The sequence below is a fragment of the Dendrobates tinctorius genome, unplaced genomic scaffold, assembly GCF_039654945.1.
Source record: "Dendrobates tinctorius isolate UK_male_01 unplaced genomic scaffold, ASM3965494v1 ptg000007l, whole genome shotgun sequence".
In the NCBI taxonomy this organism is placed as follows: Eukaryota; Metazoa; Chordata; class Amphibia; order Anura; family Dendrobatidae; genus Dendrobates; species Dendrobates tinctorius.
This window is the reverse complement of record NW_027361675.1, coordinates 20499125-20523295: the sequence shown is the minus strand read 5'-3', so window position 1 is coordinate 20523295 and position 24171 is coordinate 20499125. Positions and strand designations below refer to the sequence as shown.

Genomic DNA, 24171 nt, shown 5'->3' with positions numbered 1-24171 from the left:
GTGTACCAGGTAAGTGACGCATGTTCCAGTATGACTCCTTCGTCACACCCCTTCTTACCAAACGCACGTCGGGGTGCGCTGCGCACGTATAGCACCACTTTCCAGGTATAATATTGTCTCTATTGTTCAGTATTGATCTGCCTCTATATAATTGCAGCACATCTGTGTTTAGGGCATCTTTGATGCTACATCACTCCTGCTGTTTATACTATTAGTTTAACACTTATGCACTTTATATTGATTGCTCAAATTTATACTTCAGTGTGATGAATTATCACTTTATGCATTTGTTGGTATTTTTAATAATTGCTTGTTTGTTATAGCTTATGGCACTTTAGCACTTATCACTTTTTGCATATTACACTTAGACACTTTTCATGCCCTGCACGGTTTCTGCTGCAATATTTTTATGGACTATTGATAACAATATGTATATTTTTTGTCAGTGGTTATTCTTTTAATATTTTGGATTATATTGATATATATTATTACCCTCGCGTACAAGCACTTTTTAATGTATAGTACTACTTACTGTCACTAATAAAGGTATTTTAATTTTCTTCCTGGAATTTCTGGTTTACTTTCTAGTGCATGTTCAAGGCCCCTTTTGTGTTTTTAGTCTATCCAAATGGGTGGCCATTCACTTTGACACCTCACTGAGTTTTTGAATTAACTAATATGTAATTTAGGAATACTATATTCTGTTTTATGGTTATTTATTATAATTGGATTTTATTCATTGGTGTGTCTTATATGTGTTAATAGGAAGTAGGGTATGTGAACTTTTGATCAGGGTCATTTTGATTTCTTCTGGTGATTCGACCATGCAACCCATTTTTCTTCCAGTGCCTCTTTATTGTGCACCTTGAAACAGCCACACCAATAGTTTCAGAGCGTTCAGTATTTCAGCTCATGTTATTTGTGGGTTTTCCTTTGCACCTAAACAATTTTCCTAGCATTTGTCACAGGTCACAGGTGAGGATGTTACCTTTAGTAGCCATTCAAACCCATTTGTGCCAACTTCTGTGCATATTTAGATTGTGAGCCCCATTGGGGACAGCGATGATAATGTGTGCAAACTGTAAAGCGCTGCGGAATATGTTAGCGCTATATAAAAATAAATAATAAATAAATGTTATTGGATCGCCCTCCCAGGGCCCTCAGTACCGGGCCGGTGTCAGGGGGGATGTGTCACAGCGGCGGTGACCTGGTCCGTGGCCCTGGGTGCCCAATATCAATGGTGGTGTGTGGTTAATGTAATAGTTTGTGACGCCACCTGTGGTGTTCGGCAAGGGAGGTGGTAAGCCAACGCTGCATGCTGATCCACTGGGACTGATGGTGTGGTGCAGCAAAGATGGTGTAGCTCCCCACAGGTGGAGCTGTAGTCCCAGGGCAGTGTAGGTGCTATGGATGAGGAGAGGCGCAGGATGGTATGGATGCTGGTACCCAGATGTAGCGATGCTGAAGGTGTTAGCGACGAATGGAGGACACCAGAGCTTGCAGTTTCAAAGCTTTACTCACAGTTCGTGGTACCCACTGGTGCCTGCCTCCGTGCCATGTCCTCCGGGGTAGAGACTCAATCAACCTCCCGGGCAAGTCAGGGCTCTCCTCTCCAACACTCCGTCAACATGTACCTTCCTGAACGACTCCGCCAATGCGCCTTGTGGTGTGAAGCACTCCAGTACTTAGTGACCCTGGAATGCCTCCTAACAGATGTTCCTAGAACTCTACTTGCACAGCAGACAGCTTTAGCCTGCTTCGGGGATGCCTCACTCCCGGCTCTCTATCTGTGCTGCTGTTGTGCCTCAAGTCTTGGATGGGAGTAGTGCATTTACAGCCAACTACTCCACCTCGGGGACCGGGCCCCGGCCTTGCGCTGAGAACCTATAGGCAGGGTTCCTCTTTTAACTCACATCTCCTCTCTGTTCTCTCTACTCCTTCATTCCGTACTTGTCTCTCCTTCTGATGGATGCTTAGGTTACAGTTCTATGTCTCTCCTTCTCTTCCCTTTCCCATGCCAGCTGGCTCAGGTCACTGAGGCAGCTGCAGCACTCCTTCCTCCATCCCTTCTTCCAGGGATCCCCACTCCTCACCGAGTGGCTTCCTTCTCACTCCTCTGGGACTCACTCCAGACTGACCTCCTGTCAGACTGACCTGTAATTCTAAACCTTCCCAATCTTTTATATGGTTCTAAACTCCACCCACCTCCCAGCACATCCAGTGTTCCATGCAGGGAGCCACCAAAGGTGCTCCTAATAGATAGGAGAAGAAAGGACCTCAATGTGGTGTGCAGAACTACCCTGTTGTGTGGAGTGCGGGTGTTGGAGTGTGGAAAGGAGCTCCCAACTTACCAGGATGGTGGGGCACTACACCTTAGGAGAAGGTGCAGTACCTCTGTGGCGACTGAGCCTCAGGGGCGCCACATACCCCCCGTTAAACACAGCACATCTGCGGGCTGCAAGGTAGACAAAGTTGACAGCAAAGAAACATACAAAAATTTTGCAATGCAGAACAAACTTTTCTTGTACTAAACTTCCTAGTATAGGAGGTACTCATTCTTGAACGTTACCAACAATTCTATCTAAAATTCTAAGTTAAACAGTGCAAATTTTTCTTAATTCTAAAGTGCGGTACTCTATAACACATTTCTTTACCATTTTCTTTCTCTCTTCTAGACGCAAGACGCTGACCGCAAATACCTGGTCCGTCACCTGTCACTTTCCATTCTTTATTCAAATTACTCATCTCTATATCAGACATTACTCTTATAAAACACATTATCAAATACTTTATACTAAAACAGTTCAAAGGTTCTTGTAAGTGCTGGACACCGCTCCCAGCCGGGATTTCTTGCAGTGTCCTTTGAGGTAAACATCATCTTCAAAAAGTGTCCTTATGTAAAACAGTATCTTCGCAAAGTGTCTCTTTATGTAAAACCAAGATAGGGCACCTAAAGAGGCGCAACTATTTACAAGAGAGTTTGTGATACACTCCAAGATCATGATCACTGTAGTTCAAATGAAGGAACGCTGCCAATCAAGAACTAGGCAACAAAAGTGCTACCAGAAAAAAAAACAAAAACATGATAACCAAAAATGGGGCACAACTGGTGCAACTAACCCTCCTGGGTAACGAGATTGTAGAAATTTACTTTAATGCTGATGATCCCCTCCTGGGGTTCTGGAAGCTGTACTGGAACTGCTACCAGATGAAATACTTGCTGTGTCTTCATCCTGCTGTTGACTACTGGCTAAAACATCAACTGCTGCTGTTGTTGACTCAGCCGGTGTTGTCACTGGTTCCTCTAAATCCGATTCCTCAGTGTCCATCAGGACCTCGGACGGCAGCACTGCAGCTTGGGGTCACCGCCAAAGGTCAACTGGGCCATTCCTATTTGTGGGTTCCACTCCCAAAACTAGGGTCAGGCCTGGGGCAGCAACCGTACCTGGCGTTTCCAGCCGCGTGTCTGGCTCCGGTTCCTGGTGATAGATGGCGGCAGCCGCAACTCCCGGGGTGACCGATGGGATGGACCGCAATTGGATCCGAGCCGGGGCCAGGCCAGCCTCGGCCGGGGTCGTCGGTGGGGCTGGGTGCAACCACGCCCAGTCCAGGCGGGGACACGGTGCCAGCCCTCCGTTCTGTTCCAGGGCCTGCATATATCTCCTCCGGACAGGGCTCATCCAATGGCAATATCTGTTGTGAGGCAGCGGCGGCCGCTGCTGAGGATGGATCAGCGATCGCAGCCTCCGCAGGGGTGGCCTGGGGGCGAGCGGCTTCTCCTCCCCCCATTCTACTGACTTCTCTTTTCGTCATGGCGTTCTTCTTCCTGCCTCGGCCCCTTTCCCGCCACTGGCTTCTCCTGCCCCTCCTTCCGGGGGCGGCATCTTCTTCCAGCGCCTCCATACCAAGCCAGTATACGAACCCCTTGGGGGGTGGGCCATGTAGCTGTCACATAGTAGTTCAGGAAGGGGAGGCCCAAGACTCTTCTTTCCTAGGACCTCCCATCTCTTCATGCCTTTCTTCTCCACGCCAGCGGCCATTTCTAATGTCCATTTTACAGTGTATCAAATTAGGTCTTCTGCACATTTTCAAAAGTGTAAAGTCCAATAAATCTCAGGCGCACAGAACCCGATGGTATCGGGTGTCGCCATCCTGTTCGTGACGCCAAAATTGGATCGCCCTCCCAGGGCTGTGGGGTACTCGGTACCGGGCCGGTGTCAGGGGGGATGTGTCACCGCGGCGGTGACCCGGTCCGTGGCCCTGGGCGCCCAATATCAATGGTGATTTGTGGTTAATGTAATAGTTCGTGACGCCACTTGTGGTGTTCGGCAGGTGAGGTAGTAAGCCGACGCTGCATGCAGATCAGCTGGGACTGATGGTGTGGTGCAGCAAAGATGGTGTAGCTCCCCACAGGTGGAGCTGTAGTCCCAGGGCAGTGTAGGTGCTATGGATGAGGAGAGGCGCAGGATGGTGTGGATGTTGGTACCCAGATGTAGCGGTGCTGAAGGTGTTAGCAACGAATGAATGGAGGACACCAGAGCTTGCAGTTTCAAAGCTTTACTCACAGTTCGTGGTACCCACTGGTGCCTGCCTCCGTGCCGTGTCCTCCGGGGTAGAGACTCAATCAACCTCCCGGGCAAGTCAGGGCTCTCCTCTCCAACACTCCGCCAACATGTACCTTCCTGAATGACTCCGCCAATGCGCCTTGTGGTGTGAAGTACTCCAGTGCTTAGTGACCCTGGAATGCCTCCTAACAGATGTTCCTTGAACTCTACTTGCACAGCAGACAGCTGTAGCCTGCTTCGGGGACGCCTCACTCCCGGCTCTCTATCTGTATTGCTGTTGTGCCTCAAGTCTTGCATGGGAGTAGTGCATTTACAGCCAACTACTCCACCGGTGTCTGCTGCAGAACCATATAGGCAGGGTTCCTCTTCCAACCCACGTCTCCTCCCTGTTCTCTCTACTCCTTCGTTCCGTACTTGTCTCTCATTCTGATGGATGCTTAGGTTACAGTTCTACGTCTCTCCTTCTCTTCCCTTTCCCGTGCCAGCTGGCAAGTGGACGAGGAGGAGTGTGGCACAGGGCTCAGTGCCTGTAAAGGAGGATTGGCGATCACACAGTGGTAGAGGCGAGGTGCAGGTGGAAGGAGCTAGTAAGCCCCTAGGACTAGTGAGATAAATTCACCCCACACTCTGGTGTAGGCTCCGGTTAAGCATAAAAAGCAAATTATGAATGTGACCATACGTATTGATCCGGTCCCGGGACTTGTTCACAAAGTCATTCTAGAGGGGAGAGGAAGAAATTGGTATACTGTTAGACAACACATATAGACAATATATACAATATATACAATAAAAAATACCCAAAAATGGAGTCTCTGGCATTTCAATGAGTATAGCAGCAAACATTGTAATGTACTTCTTTAAATACAAGCAGTGATTTGGATAATTGAACATGATTACGTACTGAAAGGCACAGTGGAAAATATTCCAAAGAAAACACAGAACCAGAGGGCAGAATGAGTGGTTGCATGGGGCTAGAATGGGGCTACCAGTACAAAAGAGGGAAGTAGTTTTTGAGGCTACTTGGGTATTTAATAGACAGTGAATGAAAGGGTAAGTATAAAAAAAATTTAAAAAAAAATAATACTAAAACTTTAAAAAATTAAAGACAAAAATGACTCAAGAATGGAATGATGAGAGAAAAAGATAAAAAGACGGGGATTGTGTCTTGGTGTGCTGAGCTTGTCCAAAGGTCCTGTTAGTCACTGGAGGGGTAAAGTAGAAAGGTTTCTCCTGAAAAGTAAAGAAGTAGCTATAGATAGAACTGGAAGGGACCCCAAGAGGATTCTTGGATAAGGGTGGCAGAGACCCATGGGAATTACCTTGGTTACCGTGGTTATAGGCACACCTGCACCTATGGCGTGCGAGCCTTGGTAGGGTGGGGTCATAAAAGCCAGTTATTTATAACATGTGTCATAAGAAATGCCCTCTGTCTTGGCGCCACATGTATCATGACGCTGTTTGCTTGGGGCAAGTGTTAGGAGGTCAAGAGTCATGATGGGGGCAGGATGATGATGACATCAGCATCACATGATGTGAGAAGTGTGCATCATAGGACGTTGTGTGATGCCGCGTCACACATCACATGACCGGTAGCTATGGGGAGGCGTGATGCTGCAATGTGCGTCCTGTTACTTCTATGTCATTGTTAGGGGGCAGTATGATAGGTTGCGATGTGAGTGGATTATGGTAATAATGTGTTGTGGTGTGTATGACGAGGAAATGAAGGGGAATAAAGAAATACCAAGTATTAACAGTGGGGAGTTAGTGAACATGATGATGTGAAGTGTGGGAATGGAGAAAAGGGAAAAGAAAAAGGGGGTGGGGAAAATTAGAAAGAGGGGAAGGGTAGAAGGAGGAGGGACGAGCAAGGAGAAGATGAGGAGAGAGAGCACAGTAGTGAAAGAAACTTTCCCAGCCAGGGACACAAGGGAGAAAGTGGTTCCTGTGACAAGGGAATTATCGGATCTGTGTGGTCGGCAAAAATGATGGTTAGAAAATTTAAGACAATAGATCCAATTCTCTTTTGAGACCCAGAGGGGTCAGTGTCTGGAGTTTATGCATCCAGAAGGCCTCCCTTTGAGTAATTTAATGTGGTACATCATGGTCTGGGGACTTGCCCCAGGATTTGAAAACATAACTATGATACCGTGTGTCTAGCTTTGAAAAAATGAGAAGAAAGAGGTAACCATGTGTTGCTACAGCAGATTATAGATTTGTGGCTGGCTATGCGATCCTTGTCGTGTTGTGTTGTGTTTCGCCCAGATAGAAAAGGTACTAGATAGATAGATAGATAGATAGATAGATAGATAGATAGATAGATAGATAGATAGATAGAAAAGGTGCTTCTACAAAGTTAGATTCACATGTGAAATATCCCTTAATTCAGAAGGAGTGACCTGTTCTGGGGTGTAGGACCTCATTGAATTTAATGACATTATAAAATGCCTCACAACTGAGATGAGGGAATGTGCCCATTCTCCTACTACCTAGAAATTGCTGGGTGGGCAATAATTTAGAGCTGATTATGTCTGCTCTGACAAGGTTGTTCTTAACCCCTTTCCGACATTGGGTGTACGCTGATGTTGGACTCCCCCTATTTGGTGCGGGCTCCGGTGCTGTGCCCGCACCTTTCCGGACACATGTCAGCTGATCTATACAGCTGACATGTGCCCGCAACAGCAGCAGGTGGAATCGCGATCCACCCGTGGCTGTTAACCCATTAAATGCCGCTGTCAATTTCTGACAGCGGCATTTAACTCACGCTTCTGGCAAGCGCGCCATAAATACCAACCATCGGTGACCACGTCACGTGATCGCGGGTCACCAATGGGTTGGCATGACAATCAGAAGTCTCCAGCAGACCTCTATGGTTGTCACTGCCGGATTGCTATGAGTGCCGCCCTGTGGTCGACCCTCATAGCATGTGAGCTTTTCTGCTACATACAGGCGATCTGATCATTGCCTGTATGTAGCAGTGCCGATTGGATTATTGCAACTTCTAGTCTCCCATGGAGACTATTGAAGCATGCCAAAAATGTTAAAAAAAAAGTTTTTAAAAAAATAAAAAAATATAAAAGTTCAAATCACCCCATTAAAAAAAACGGTTATAGGAAGTTTCGTCCCCCGCAGTTCGCCCCCAGCAATTTGCCCCCCCAGTTCGCCCCCAGCAGTTTGCCCCCTGGTACATTTCACCCCTATCATTTCTCCCCCAGGAAGACTCACCCTCACATTTTGCCCCAGCATTTCGCCCCTGGATGTTTTGTCCCTGGATGTTTCGCCTCCGGATGTTTTACCTACAGCATTTTGTCCCTGGATGTGTCGCCATCTGATGTTTCGCCCCTAGCATTTTGACCCCAGATGTTTCACCCTCAGCTTTTGGGGTCAACATGCAGGGAACAAAACATCTAGGGCTGAACATACCTGCGGGTAAAATATACAGGACCCCAATTGCTGGGGATTCCTGTGGCTGCCTTTTCAGCAGCTCACCCAGTGTCTCTTCTGGCTGGCCTTAAAGGAGTATTATCACCCTAGAAGAAAACTGACATACTTACCTGTCACAGCTGCAGCTCCTTGGGTCACGAAGTGCAGTCTAGTGGTTCCCCGTGACGTCTTCTCCTGCTTCCGGCTGTCTTTTCATCTTGCCTGGATCATTGATCCATGAAGCATGATGAATGCCACGGCAGTGAAGCCGAAGGTCTCCTGGCCGCTCACTGACATGATGTCACTCCTGACCCATTTATCAGTCAATCCAAGGGCCAGGATGCCTCTCCTGTCACCAAGACACTGCTGCGCATGTGCAGTGCTGCAATGAGATCAGGCAGAAGAAGAGGATGCTGGGAAGAAGAGTACTCGTGGTGGCCTCCTAATCCAGCATGGCGATCACCAGCCCACACAGCCAGGAGAAGATCAGGCAAAGATGAGCAGAAGACCTCTAGGTAAGTACCAGGAGGGGAAGATCAGCAGCATGCTTACCACAACATGATTGCTGAAAGCAAGCTGCCTTATTTTGCTGTTCGGCATGAGAATACCCCCTGTTGACTGACTACAGGGTTAATCCCACCAACCATCTCTGCAGAACTGAGATATTGGCTTTGCTGAACTAAAGTGGTGGTTAACCAGCTTTTACAGAACCTCTTTATCAGGTCTTCAGAAGGGGGGTTTTGGGATTAGCTGTCACAGAACACTCTGCCAGTATACCAAAGAATGGAGCAGCAGATAAAAGTGGTATTCTCACTTCAGGATCCCTTTTTCTATTGATGCCCATTCCTCAGATTAGGCCAAGAATAGGGTCCAGTTGTATTCTGCATTGAACCAGCTGTTTATCAGCAGCTTTCAGCACCAACAACAAGGACAAGTGACTGGAAGCTGCAGCCATAGATCTCCATGATTTCAGTGAGATCCAGGGAAGCTGTGACAGTGCCTGGTAAAGAGCTGATCCACAGTGACATACCTTATACAGGGGCATGCACTGCTTTGTGCAGAGAAATGCATGTTCGCGACTGGACTCGGTTATGTATCCAGTCTTTCAGTAACAATCGGCCCTTTGGGGACAACCATTAAATTGGTGAATATGAGTTTGACACCCCTGATCTAAGACAAGTGACCATTATTTTTTCATGTACTAGTGTTGTTACACTTAAAGGCTTCTTTTTGTCATCCGTTACATATCATACTGTATCTAGTGATGAGCAAACCTGATCTGGAAAGTTCAGGGTTTGTATCGAACATTGCCTGCTCGGGTTCAACCATACTGACCCCAAACAGGCAATGTTCGGAGTTTGCTCATCAGAAAATAAAAATTGCTTCTCTCCCCTTTGCTGAGGTCCCGACCTGTGTGGAGAGTCTTCTTGACCAAGGGAATCCCTAGCTAGGAATCCTGAAAGGGATTCCCTGGGGTACGATGACATATTTACACAATGTGGAAGTGCATGCAAGAGGACTGAAGAGGACCCTCCGCGTCAGCCGGTACCTCAGCAAAGGGTAAGTAGCAATATATATATTTTCTTTTTACTATCTGGTCAGTGATGAGGATGTGGTGGACCGATCCTCCACTCCTCTGAGTCTCCATACCCATTGAGTTCAAGGGAGATGATAGTTTGGGGGTGCTGAACCCGAACCCGGATTTTCTTGTGTGTTTGAGACGGAACTGCCCGAACTAAACTTTGGCAGGTTCACTTCTCACTAATCATATTTTGGGTCTCAAGCCCCCTTCACACATAGTGATATCGCTAGCAATATCGCTAAAGCGATGTTTCAGACAGTTAATGAACTGGTATATATTTGGGAAAAGAGTACCACATGCTTCTTGAAAGCTACGGTGCCGTCCATCAACATCATTATTTCTTCGCTGTTGATCATTTAATGTTCGTTCATACATATTCCATAGTTGAACTGGAAACAAAGGTGCCCGACGTCCTCTGCCAGTCATTCGACCAATATAGGTATCTTCAAAATAGTTGGCAATGGGTATGACTTGTGGAAAGTCAGGATTTTCTACTAACTCTTCAAATGAAGGCACAACATTCTGTGTTGGTAGAAAGGCAAGGGCAGGTATCATGCGTATCCAACAAGCAAATTCATGGTCACCTTGATATTGCACCTTGAGTCCTTCATTTTGATCTTTACGCCAAACTGACTGTGCTAGATGGAAGCAGCAATCGGTCTTCTCGAGCTTGGGGAATTCGCTCTCAAATGCCTGGATTGCAGCTAATTCAAAATCCAACATCAGGTTGTGTGGCTGCAGTCCAGGTTGCATGTTCTTCAGCTCTTGTAGCAATCTCTGGTATGTTGAACGGCTCTTGTCCGTCAGCAAGGCGTACACTTCAGGAACAACAAGGCCGCTGTTGACTACATGGATTGTATAAAGTTGCTTGAACAGGGATGGTGTAGTGGAAAACATGCCATCAGCAAACCACTCTTTACTTTGGGCCAGTAGATGGAGATTGTCTCTTGTTCCAAATATCAAGATACGGCTGTGTCCACTTCCTAATTACAAGTGAAAGTATTAGTACAGGAAATAAAGAGAGACAAAATAAAAAGTAACAAGTAGCAGACAGAGAATTTCGGGATGAATTCACAATAAATTTTCCTAATCAGAAGCATCCGTTGTTCAAATCTCACATTAAAAACTCACATTTTGCTTCAGATTTTCTGATTTTATAACAGAAACGTAAAACTGAAGCAAAATCTGGTGTGAAGGGGTGAAACAATATTTTTTTCTACGACATGTATTGTCCCAGTGGAAAATGATATATTACTGTTTAAAAATGCTTCCAAGCTTCAAAAATGTCACATTTTCAAAGTCGTGAAAGGATTAACGGCAGCAAAAACTAGCAAAATGCTGAATTCCATGATAATAAAAGGTTTACATCAGGAAAAATGAGCAAACATGTAAGAAGTATTTGTGAAAAAAAGCATACTAACTCAATGGTTCATTAGGTCGAGGTCATATGCAGTGTAAATGTCTAAATCCCATCCACATACTGATGAAAAAATGCAGTTAAAAAAATTACATGCAGTCCAGCAGTGGCGTACCTACCATGTAGGCAGGGGACGCCACTGCCCCCGGGCCGTCAGGGGGCCTGTCGCCAAGGGCTGTAATGCGCCCATGAACAGCGGGCCCCCTGGATCTACCATGCTCTGGTAGGTGCCTGTCACCTACTGGAGTATGGCAAGGATAAATTAATACTCACCGCCTGCTGCTGCGCTGCTTTTCTCACTCTGCTTTGATGTAGATCCTGTATCTTAAAGGTAGGACTTCTACTTTGAAGCTGAGCAGAGAATTAGACTGCAACTAAACAAGTGAGGCATAGTTGGAATCAGTAGGCCTCAACCTACATTATATTATCATCAAAGTTTCACTTTAAGGCAAAAAAATCACATAGCATTCTATATCAGTGGAGCACCCTCACACGCCAGGGCTGTGGGGTACTCGGTACCAGGCCAGTTGATCTTCTCAATGGGAGTTGTCATGGCAGCAGTGACCCGGTCCGTGGCCTTGGGGCTTCATTGCAAAAGGGTTCGTTTCAGTGTACTTATGGTGGTGAAAGTTTATAAGTGATTTGTGACGCCACCTGTGGTGTTCGGCAAGGAAGATGTTAAGCCGACGCTGCAAACAGCTCCTCTCGGACAGATGGTGTGGTGCAGCAATGATGTTATAGCCCTCCACAGGCAGGGCTGTAGTCCCAGGGCAGAGTAGGTGAAGTGACACTTAGATGGTGTAGTGTCGGGCGCAGGAGGGATGTGGCAGTGCCGGGCAGGTTGACGCAGGAATAAGTGGAGGACACCAGGGCATGCAGTTCCAAAGCTTTACTCACAGTCTGTTGTGGTACAGGTGCCCGTACCCGTGCCGTGTCCTCCGGGTCAGGAGCTCAGCCAATTTCCAGGCAAGATGATTACTCCTTTCCAACACTCTGCCAACATATGTGCCTTTTCTGAACGTCTCCCTCTTAGCGCCTTTTAGTGAAGTACTCACAGTACTGAGTTACACTGGAGTTCCTCCTGTCAGATGTTCCTAAGAATTCTACTTGTACGGCAGACAGCTGTAGCCTGCTTCGGGGACTCCTTCTACCTAGTCCTGGCTCACACACGTTGCTGTTGTGCCCCCAAGTCTGATGTGGGAATAAAGTGGTCACTACTTCTATTCCTCCGGTGTTTGCTGCAGGACCATTAGTATCCATACAACCTCGGGGACCGGACCCCGGCCTTGCGCTTAGAACTTGGGAAGGGTTCTCCTCTAACCCTGATCCTTGGTTCTCTTCTCCTCACTTTCCGTACTATTTCTTCTCTTCTTATGAAGAATCAGGCTTTCTATCAATGTTCCTTTCTTGTGCCAGTGGACTCAGATCACTGAGGTCGGCTGCAGCACTTCCTTCATCCATCCCACTCAGGGGATCTCCTTTCACAGACTGACCTCATCAGACTCCTGTGACTAACTGACTAAATCCTATCCTCTTCCCGCTCTTTTAGTGCAAACTAAACTCCACCTGCCTCCCAGCACGCTTCGTGTTCCAAGCAGAAAGCCACCAAAGGGTGATTTGCTACACTACTATGTTGTGTGGGATGCAGGTGTTGGAGTGTGGTCAGGTGTCTCCACCTTACCTGGATAGTGGGGCACCACACCTCAGGAGGAGGTGCAGTACCTCTGTGGCGACTGAACCCTCAGGGGCGCCACATCAGCACTTTGTAACATATAATTTTTCACATTTGTGCAACATAAACTTTGCAATAACTCTGCATAATGGAAATGATAAATGCTTACCAGAGTCATGCAGAAGGAACTGCTGCTGGATACCATCAATATTGATCCCCTGGAACTCCTGGGGAATAACAAGTTGATGAAGGGTTTGGGGCAACATTGGAATATTGCCAAGTTGCCTTGATAATCGTATTGTTCTCTTCAGTGATGCTTTCTTTGGGAGAAGTGCTGCAACATTAGAATGGGCTCCTGAAATGACTTCTGTGAGAATCTGTTGTGGTGTCTCCTGTGTTGTCCTTCCCCTGGTGACCGCCTCATTGACAAGTCGGATTGCTTCAGGTCTTGCTGCTTGTGCTGCGTGGTTGTATGGATTGGCTACTTTCACCACTTCACCAGATGCTTCATTGGTCCAAACACGTCCCTTGCAAGTCGACCGAACTGAATTCATACTTGAAGAAAGTGAATTGCTATGGAAGCTGACTGATTTTTTGTGCTAGTACACCTCTCTCTTTGCAGAAATTTTAGACACTGCTATATTCTGATGTAAAGATGGAATAAGAGCTAGTCTAATGTAACTTGCAGGACACCTGACATGAAAATTGTTACATCTGCAACAAAACTTGCAAAAAAGCAGGTCAGTGCTGGGTCAGGTAAAAGTTCACAAAATGTTTTGATTTTAGAGTGGTTTACATTCCCCACCTAAATTAGGCCTCATTCACACTACATTTTTTGAATCCGTTTATTTTTTTCGTGTTATGTTTTTGTAACACAAAAACGTTTTAAAAATGTTTTGGAAAATGTCTTGTTAAAATTGCGGGCAAAATGCTCTGACACTATAATGCAATCAGTTGTGAGTAGAGTTGAGCGAAACAGGTCGGCCAGATTCATAAGTCGGCGACTTATGGCAAAGTCAGGTTTAGCCGACCGAAACCCGACCACAGCGTGAAGTCGGCCATGCGGTCCGCAAAACGAGCGCCAAAGTCGGATTTCCCAGATGATTGCACGTGACTTTTTTCAGCCACTGAGCAAGGACGTACACTGCGTCCGGAGAGAGAGAGTTTTCGCGCACTTTAAAAAAGCGGTCCGGCATGTACTGTCCTCCACTCCCTGCCGACTTTGCTTCCCCATTGACTTGCATTGGGTTTCATGTTTCAGTCGGACCTTCAACTTATCACGATAGTCGGCCGATTTCGATCAACTCGACTTTTGAGAAAGTAGGGTTTCATGAAACCCGACTCGACCCTAAAAAAGGCAAAGTCGCTCATCTCTAGTTGTGAGGTTTACAGATGGAAACTGCGATTTAATATGTCACAAAAGTGCAGCACTCTGTACAGTACTTTTGTGACATGTGGATTGATGACGGATGGGAATTCATGAACCACAAAGACAAACTGGCGAAACATCCAAACACAAAATTTTGGGGGCAAAACAGGGTACAAACATCCGGGGGCGAACTGCTGGGGGAAAGACATTGATGATGGACGGGAATTCATGAACCACAAGGACAAACTGGCGAAACATCCAAACATAAAATTCTGGGGACAAAACAGGGTACAAACATCCGGGGACGAACTGCTGGGGGTGAAACATCCGGGGCAAACTGCTGGGAGCCCTATGTGTGGGGGTGAAATGTACGGGGATGAAACATCCTAGGGGCCAAATGCTGGGGACGAAATGTGCGGGGGGCGAAATGTACCCGGGGAAGAACTGCTGGGGGCGAACTGCTGGGGGCAAACCATCCAAATCCCAAAAAAAAACAGTAAGAAAAGATCAAACACACATATATTTGGTATCACCGAGTTCAGAATCACCTGATGTATCAATATAAAAAAATAATTAACCAGATCATTAAATAGCGTAACAAGAAAAAAGTCAAAATGCCAGAATTACGTTTTTTTAGTCGCCACAACATTGCATTAAAATGCAACAACGGGCGATCAAAAGATCATATCTGCATCAAAATGGTATCATTAGAAACGTCAGCTTGGCATGCAATAAAAGCCCTCACCCAACCCAAGGTCAAATAAAATGGAGATGCTACAGGTATTGAAAAATGGTGCAATTTTAATTTTTTTTTAACAAACTTTGGAATTTTTTTTCACCACTTAAATAAAAAAGTACTTAGACATGTTTAGTGTCTATGAACTCATACTGACCTGGAGAATCATAATGTCTGGCCATTTTTAGCATTTAGTGAACATGGTGAAAGAAAAAAAACAGCTGTGGGATTGCCCTTTTTTCGTAATTTCACCACACTTTGAATTTGCTTCCTATCTTCCAGTACACGATATATTAAAACCTATGGTGTTATTCAAAAGTACAACTCGTCCCGCAAAAAACAAGCCATCACATAGCCATTTTGACGAAAAAATAAAAAAGTTATGGCTGTGGGAAGAAGGGGGGCAAAAAATGAAAACGAAAATACCTCTGGGGGTTAAGGGGTTAATATACCTTGGTCTCCTGGTGCACATGAGGGCCAGTGATTTAAATGCCTTAATAGATGGATTAGCTGAATGTAGGAGTGCCCAATCCTTGTTAATAATCCTGTGAATTTTGGGCATTAGGGGGTGAGGCGTGTGGACAAAGGGTATAGGGTTCAAGATTCTTGTCCTGGGTGCATGAGGGTGATGTGGTCAAAGTCCTGTTTTTTCTTGTTTGAGTAGTTCGGGAGGATAATTCCTATCTCTGAATTTAACTGACATGTCATGTAGTCTGACGGGGAGCAAGATTTTGTCTGATACCATTCTGGAGACCCTTTCTGATCTAGGCAAGCTGTTTTTAGTGGACCTGGGATGACAACTAGAGTCAGCGATCACGCATACCGCGATCTCTGGAGGCATTTTATTAAAGACAAATTCGCACACACAATGTCTGCAGCAAAATGGCGCCGGATAGCGCGGTATGCACACGTGCTGACTCCGGCGCTCTTCCAATTAAATATTTAATGCAGACGACTCACTGCAGGCGAGCAGGGGAAATGTGAGAAGAAGGATTTTTTTTATTAGTATGTATGTATTGAACAACATCTGTGCAGGCAGGATGGGGGGAGTATATAATAGGATGGGGGATCAGGATGGGGGAGTATATACAGGCTGGGAGAGCATATAATAGGATGGGGGAGCATATAATAGGATGGGGGGACCAGGATGGGGGAGCATATACAGGCTGGGAGAGCATATACAAGGCTTGGGGGGAGCATATGCAAGATTGGGAGACTATATACCAGGACTAGCTATTGCTAGGGTGGCGAGCATTTTTATTGGTACATTTATTGGTACAGGGAACCTGTCACTAGAAATAATTCTGCAGACTTGCGGTCACACTTCAGGTTAACAGCGTTATTATGCTTCCTGACACCTGCATGCAACCGAATGCAGCGGGGAAAAAACTTTACTCCCCCCGCCAGCATGCATTCGTCTGCAGTCATGGGGTCGGGGGCACCGCTTGTTCAGTCATTACTCTGAGAATACAGAACCACGGATGTTACGGCTGCCCCGGCCCAGACTGACAGCCGGACTCAATGTAGAGGGAGTGTCAGTCAAGGCCAGGTGGCTCGGTTATACGCAGAGCAATGAGTGAACCCTCCGCCTCCATGATTGAAACTGAATACTGCATTTGACTGCGTGCATTATAACTCTGTTAACCTGCAGATTAAACGCATATCTTCAGGTTAACAACGTTAATTTTGGTGAGTGGTTACCTGTCACCAGAAGCCGAGTTAAACATGCACATCGGGGCAGACGGCGGCATCTCCTTTTACTGAGATTGTGCACTGGTTTATTAAACAGGTATATTTGTGATTGTGCTTGATCTTTATAGCCTGCATTTTGCAAGTGGTTCACCTATGACAAATAGCCAGTTATTTGAATATTTAAAGTCATTAAAATATTATATGTATGCCTAAATGGTATCAATACAAAAGAAAGCCTAAGGCACAAATCAAATAAGAACTTACACAGCTCCATTGACATAAGAGTAAAAGTTTTGCAACCCATAAAATCAAAGAATAGTGATAAAAACAATTTTTTTTTTTTAAAAATGTCACTGAAATAATAAAAAAAATAAATAAACAAGCTTGAGTGGCGTCGCTTGATGTAGCCGATTGCTAGACATGGCCGAGTACAAAGATATGCTTCCTGTAGCTCCTCAGCACCATCTGTATAAGGCTGGAGTCACACTGCCGAATTTCTCATGCGATAATCGCATCGCATAGCACGGACAGGCCCGCACCTCTCCTGACCTGGGCATGACAGCGAGATGGATTACTATGCAGCTGTCAAGCTCAGGTCAGGAGAGCAGACAGCCAGTGCAAGTTTTACGATCCGATTCTCGGAGGAAAAATACGCCAGTGTGTCTCTGCCCTAACAATTGGCATCTGCAACTCATCATGGGTAAATCTGCTGTGAAAAAGCATGAATCTAGTCCTCTACTACTCTGCATCCCCCCAGGGGATATTGAACCGTACCTCACTCACACGCAGAGACCTTAGCGGATATCACCAACCCCAGCCAGAGGCAATGCAGTCAGAGGGACTCTCTGCATCCTGCTCACTCCATGCATCAGATATTGAGGAGACGCCACTAGACCAGGTGACTGGGTGTTGGGACAAGGACACCTTGCAGAGTCTCGTCTGTGGCGAAGACACCGGGAAAGTTCCCACATTGGAGAGTTCAGAGGAAGCGGCGCCATTACAAGATGGCAGCTGCAATGTGTCTACCGAGAGAGATAAGAAGCGGTCAAGAATCTCCAGTGTGTCTGCACCTCCCGCCTTCTGCTGTCTTCCCCCCACATTACTCCCTGAAAGGAAGGATCAGCATGTGGAGGTAACAGATCAGCAGACCAAAGGGCCTTCTCTACCATTAAGAGATCTGGAGGTAGTTATTCCACGCCAACCCTCCCTGGGTCACATATATCATGGGGCCTCACAGTCAACAGGACGCTCCATTTTCATTAAAAAGACAGTCCCTGGGATAATGTGAAATTTCCACAGCATAGGATCCCCCACATCATCCCCTACCCCACAGTTTCCTGATATCCACAATGGGGAAATGAGCCCACATGGCTTAGTGGAGGAAGGATAACAGTCCTGAACATTGCCCCATGTAGGGACTTAGCCCGAATCCCCATCAAGTGGGTCCATTGGCTCCTTGTGGGCTGAGACTCCCCTCACTTATATACAGGATATGTATTGGTTCCAAATGCATGTCACAATGTGGATACTTTGATACCCATCATATCCAGGTTGTTGCTGAGTGTAAACAAGAACTTGCCCAACTTTGGTCTGACCGCTCCTCATACACTAGGGTTGATGTGCTATCCCAAATACAAGGGAACAATGTATCTACCCTACAGACCCTACAAGATACTGTACGCAGTCACTCTATGCAGCTTATTCACTCAAACAAAACCTGGACAATCTACAAAATAGAAACAGGAGGAACAACCTTTGCATCAGAGAATTACTAGAATCAATCAACACTGCTGACTTCCCACTCATCCTCCTGACTATTTTCAATAACCTCCTTGGACATCCCCCTGGGCTGCAATAGAAATTTCCAGGGTGCATAGGGACCTTCATCCTCCTGATCCAGATGACCCCTCCACTAGGGACAATCTGCCTTGTCCAAACATCAAAGAGTCCATTCTTTAGGCAGCCTGGAAAAAATAATGTCTCACTTACAAAAACAAACCTATCTGAATTATGCCAGATCTTTCACACCATATATTTTGGCGCATTGCTCAGCACTCAAGCCTCTATTGGATACTCTCCAAAACAAAGCAATTCTCTTTGTCTAGGGTTTTCCCTTTTCCCTAACAGTCCGCAAAGGAACACAGTCCTTTATGTGACACAGTTCAGAGGATTTGCCAGCATTCCTGTCCAGTTTGGACTTACTAAAAGTCGTGCTACTCCACTGGCCTACTTTAACGCTAAATCAGGCCCTGGGAGCAGGCAGAAAAACTCCCCGGCTCCCTCTACATCTATGCATCATTCAGGTCTTCCCCCTAGAGATGGATGCCAAGAAAACAGGAGATGTCCACCTTTGAGATCCCTGGATCCAAGAGATGCTACCTGACTCCAGACTGTACCCATTTAAGAAACCTCCCAACCACTGTAGTCTGCTAACGCTGTCAGCACCCTTTCTTTGGTCTCAGAATAATAGATTAATGGCAAAGAACCTAGTTTTTAGTTTTACGAAGCCCTTCGTTGATTTTAGTTCTTGACTCATTAGGGTTCTCTTAGTTTTCACCATTCCCATTATCTGAGAATGCGAATTTACTCTAAAGATGCTGATTTTTATTGTTATCATAATGTCTTCTTTCCAATTTCTAACCTTTCTTTCCCCCACATAGGATGGGGGCCTCTGTCTTGCCCTATGAGGGCACATATACTCTCTGTTTGTGATTGCACTCTATGAGTTTCCTCTGCAGAAGCTATTCCTCTGTTTTTGTTATTCTCTCACTTATGGCTATCCCTCTCTAAGCCTTTATTTTCTGTTTTTTGCTTGACCTTGGGGACCAGGTAGTTTGTACACACCTCAATATATAGTTTGTTAAAGAATTCTTAGCCAAGCATAAATGGCAGACCTGAAAATTGTTTCCTTTAACGCCAAAGGACTCAACACTTCTGAAAACTTGCGCAGATTCGCCACCATTTTTATCAACGAAAGGTACAGATTACAGTCATATGTTAAAGTTTGGGCACCCCTATTAATGTTAACCTTTTTTCTTTATAACAATTTTGGTTTTTACAAGAGCTATTTCAGTTTCATATATCTAATAACTGATGGACTGGATTCAAATGAGGTTTATTGTACTAACAGAAAATGAGCAATCTGCATTTTAACAAAATTTGACCAGTGCAAAAGTATGGGCACCTCAACATTAAAGTGACATTAATATTTCGTAGATCCTCCTTTTGCAAAATTAACAGCCTCTAGTCGCTTCCTGTAGCTATTAATAAGTTCCTGGATCCTGGATGAAGGTATTTGTGACAATTCCTGTTAACAAAACAATTCCAGTTCAGTTAAGTTTGATGGTCGCCGAGCATGGACAGCCCGCTTCAGATCATCCCACAGATGTTCAATGATATTCAGGTCTGGGGACTGGGTGTCATGGTATCTGGAATTTTAGTCTGACAAGCAAAGGGTTAATGTCATGGTATCTGGAATTTTGGTCTGACAAGCGAAGGGTTAATGCTTGGAGCCTCTCTTCGGTCTCAGGGAGGGTATTTATGGCCACAGGCGAGCAACCTTCCCTGTCGTTTATACTTCATACCTGAGTGTGTCCGACCCTGCCTTTGCTAAGTGCCTCTCGCCTGTTTTCCGTGTTTGTTGTGTGTATGACCTGGTCTGGATTTTGGTTTCTGTCTCTTGGCTTTCTGATTTTGTACTGTGCAGCCTGACCCGTGCCTGACCTCCTGCTTCCCTGACCATTCTTGTTCTTCCTGACTCTGTACCGCATTGTTTCTCCTGTGTATGACTTCTGGCTTGCCCGACCATCGCTACTGTATAAACTCCTGGCTTTCTGAGCCCTCTGCCTGTCATTTCAGCGTCCCTGCGATAAGCTCCGCCCCCTCTGACGTCACAGGTCACGTGGTGCTAGGTCCTACAGCTTCTGAGTGCTTCTACAAGCGCTCCGCCCCCTCCACAGGTCCTGCGATATTTCAGTTTGTGTTGCTGACAGCCCCGTGGTCCAAGTTCCTACGCCGGGACCGCTGACCGGTCACGCTACCCTCCTGCAGATAAGGGTAAGCGTGATATTATAAACGACCTTATTACTTTTTCCTCCCCCCCACTCATCCTTCTGTTACTACCTGTGTGTGAGTGTGTGGTGGGTCTGCTGCAGTCATGGACCCGATGCAGGCATTGTCAGAGCAAGTGAAGCAGCTCTCTCAAATGTTCCAGAAGATGAGTGTTGAACAGCGCAGTATGGCTCATACCCAGCAGCAGCTGGTTAATACTATGCAAGGGGCTATGTCTTCCGAGAGTAGGGATGTATCCCTTACGTCCCCTGAATCCCCTGTTAAACTGCCTGACTCATTTTCTGGAGACAAAAAGGAGTTCAGAGCGTTCCGGGAGGGGTGTAAATTATTTTTCTCCCTGACACCTCGCTCATCCGGGGGAGAATTTCAGAGGGTGGGGGTAGTTATCTCCCTGTTGCGAGGTGCCCCACAAGCCTGGGCATTTTCACTAGCACCCACAGCACCAGAACGTATGACTGTGGATGCGTTTTTTGAGGCCTTGGGCCGTATCTATGATGAGCCTGATAGAGTACGCCTGGCGGAAGACATGGTGATGAGCGCACGTCAGGGTCGGCACTCAGCAGAGTGGTATTGTTCTGAGTTTCGGCGGTGGACAGCGGAAGTCACCTGGGATGATGCGGCTCTCCGCGGTCTATTCCGTAGGGGCTTAGCGGAACGCCTTCAGGACGCCCTAGCTCTGCATCCGCCTCCTGATACCCTGGAAGATGCCATGACACAGGCAGTTCGGATGGATCGACGGTTAAGGGCCAGAGGGGTGATGCAATCTGAGTCCCCTCTGTTCACTGGGAGCAAGGAAGTTGGGGCCAGTGCAATCCCCATGGAGATTGGTGCCACATCCATCAGAGAGAAAGAGAGGAGACGCCGGCGCGATAAACAGCTGTGCTTTTATTGTGGAGAAACAGGACATTGGAGGAGAGACTGTCCATCCTGTCCCTCGTCTTCCCAGCCGTCGGGAAACTACTAGGTCTGGGTAGTGATCGAGGAGGCTGCCCAGACCCGCAGGTACCTTTTTCCTCATGCTCCAAGCTGTTGCTTGATGTTGAACTGCTGGTAGACAAATGTCGTTTTTTTTCCACAGCTTTGGTGGACTGCGGTTCCTCTCTAAACCTGGTCAGTGCCAGCACCGTTTCCAGGGCCAAGATAGGGACAGTCAGGTTAGAGACCCCGTTGAAAATTGTGGCAATTGACTCCTCCCCTCTCACCCGTTCGGGGATTCGTTATGCCACCAATACCTTTGTGTTACAGGTTGGCTCCTCTCATGCGGAGGAGATGAAATGTTTCATTATGGATAATCTACCTGAAGGGCTGGTGTTGGGGATGCCGTGGCTTCAGCGGCACAACCCAGTAATTGACTGGGAAAGGGGGGTAATTGTTAAATGGGGTCTGAAATGTGATGACTGTTCCTATAAAGCTGTGTGTTGTGTTTCCCCTGCAAATACTGTCTTGGAGTCTTCTGTGTGTCTGGAGGGCATTTCGGAGTGCCTGAAAGACTTCGAGGATGTGTTCTCCGAAAGCGAGGCCGAGGCATTACCTCCACATAGGCCTTTTGATTGTAACATTGATTTAGTCCCAGGGGCCAAATTACCCAAAGCCCGTCTGTTTAATTTGTCTGGGCCTGAACGCTTGGCAATGAAAGAGTATATAAAGGAAAGTCTCCGGAAAGGGCATATCAGACCGTCGGTCTCTCCAATAGCAGCGGGGTTCTTTTTTGTTAAAAAGAAAGATGGTGGCCTGCGTCCCTGCCTCGACTTTCGGGAACTCAATAAAATCACTGTTAAAAATGCTTATCCCTTACCGCTGATTCCCGATCTGTGCAATCAGTTCTCGGGAGCAAAATGGTTCTCCAAACTAGACCTTAGGGGGGCTTATAATCTTATCAGGATTAAAGAGGGGGATGAATGGAAAACGGCATTTCTAACTACTGAAGGGTTGTTTGAGAATCTGGTGATGCCGTTCGGTCTCGCCAACGCACCAGCCGTTTTTCAGAATTTTATTAATGTGATTTTTGCAGACCTGATTGGCCGCTTTGTTGTCATTTATTTAGATGATATCTTGGTTTTCTCCACAGACGAGCAGTCTCACCTATCTCATGTTAAGATTGTTCTCCAGAGACTCAGGGAGAACCAATTGTTTGTTAAATTAGAAAAGTGTACCTTTTTTGTGCAGGAGTTAACTTTTCTAGGGCTGATCATTTCCCCACAGGGGTTTCGTATGGATCCCAAAAAAGTGCAGGCCATTGCGGATTGGGTCCAACCCCAGGACCTGAAGGGCCTGCAGCGTTTTCTGGGGTTTGCAAATTATTATCGGAGGTTTATCAAGGGTTTTTCTCAGATAGTGAAACCTATTACCGATCTCACATGTAAGGGGGCCGATACAAAAAATTGGTCCCTTCCGGCCAAACAAGCGTTTGTGAGTCTGAAGAATTGCTTTATGTCCGCGCCAGTTCTGGTGCAGCCTAATCCGTCACAGCCGTTTGTGGTAGAGGTGGATGCGTCCGAAGTGGGGGTGGGGGCTGTTTTGTCTCAAGGTTCGGCTACATTAACTAATCTCAGACTCTGTGCTTTTTTTTCCAAGAAGTTCTCTCCGGCAGAGAGAAATTATGATGTGGGGAACAGAGAGCTCTTGGCTATAAAACTAGCGTTTGAAGAATGGAGGCATTTTTTGGAGGGGGCAGAACATCCAATTACGGTTATCACTGACCATAAAAATTTGGAGTACATTAACACAGCAAAAAGGTTGACTCCCAGACAGGCTCGATGGTCACTTTTTTTTTCCCGGTTCCAGTTCTCCATAACTTTCCGGCCTGGTTCTAAGAACGTGAAGGCGGACGCATTGTCACGAAGTTTCGAACCTCTTTCTGCCCCCCGATCCTCCCTCGTCCATTCTTCAACCCGGGGTGGTGATAGCCGAGCTTTCGTCAAAGTTGGAGCGGGAGATTGTGGGGGCTCAATCTTTAGCTCCAAGGGCCAAGCCGCCTAATAAATTGTTTGTACCACAGGTCCTACGGTCCAAGCTCTTACGAGAGTTTCATGATTCTAAGTTGGGGGCCCACCCAGGTATTACGACCACTTGTGAGGCGGTAAAGAGAATGTTTTGGTGGCCATCAATGTGTTCAGAAATTAAGGGGTATGTCATGACCTGTGGGGTGTGTGCCCGTTCTAAGAGCTCTCATTGCCGGCCGGCCGGGGAATTGGTACCGCTGCCAATTCCAGAAAGACCATGGACCCATTTGTCCATGGATTTCATTACCAACCTCCCCCCCTCCAAGGGTAATACCGTCATTTGGTATTAGTAGTAGTACCGTCTGCCGAGGTCCTTTCTAAACACTTCCTTTCCCAAATCATTCGTCTCCATGGGGTACCTATCAATATCGTTTCGGATAGAGGGGCACAATTTATAGCGAAATTTTGGCGAGCGTTCTGTAGGAAGTTGGGGATATGTTTGTCTTTTTCCTCAGCCTACCACCCGGAGAGTAATGGCCAAACGGAGCGCACCAACCAGTCTTTGGAACAAATCCTTCGATGTTTGACTTCAACACTGCAAGACGACTGGTGTGATGCATTACCATTGGCGGAGTTCGCCTTTAATAACCGAATTAACCAGTCCGCCGGTAGGTCACCTTTTTTGTTAATCTTGGATTGAACCCT

At 46.4% G+C, this 24171-nt stretch overlaps 1 long non-coding RNA gene across 1 annotated transcript in view; it reads right to left on the bottom strand.

Annotated features, from left to right (window-relative positions):
- Nucleotides 1–3067: 3067 nt before the first annotated feature.
- The window catches only part of LOC141086390 (uncharacterized), an 87318-nt gene continuing 66214 nt past the window's right edge, over nucleotides 3068–24171 (bottom strand). The window contains exon 2 of the long non-coding RNA XR_012231587.1: nucleotides 3068–5282. This is a non-coding gene — a long non-coding RNA (uncharacterized lncRNA). The remainder of the gene's footprint in view (nucleotides 5283–24171) is intronic.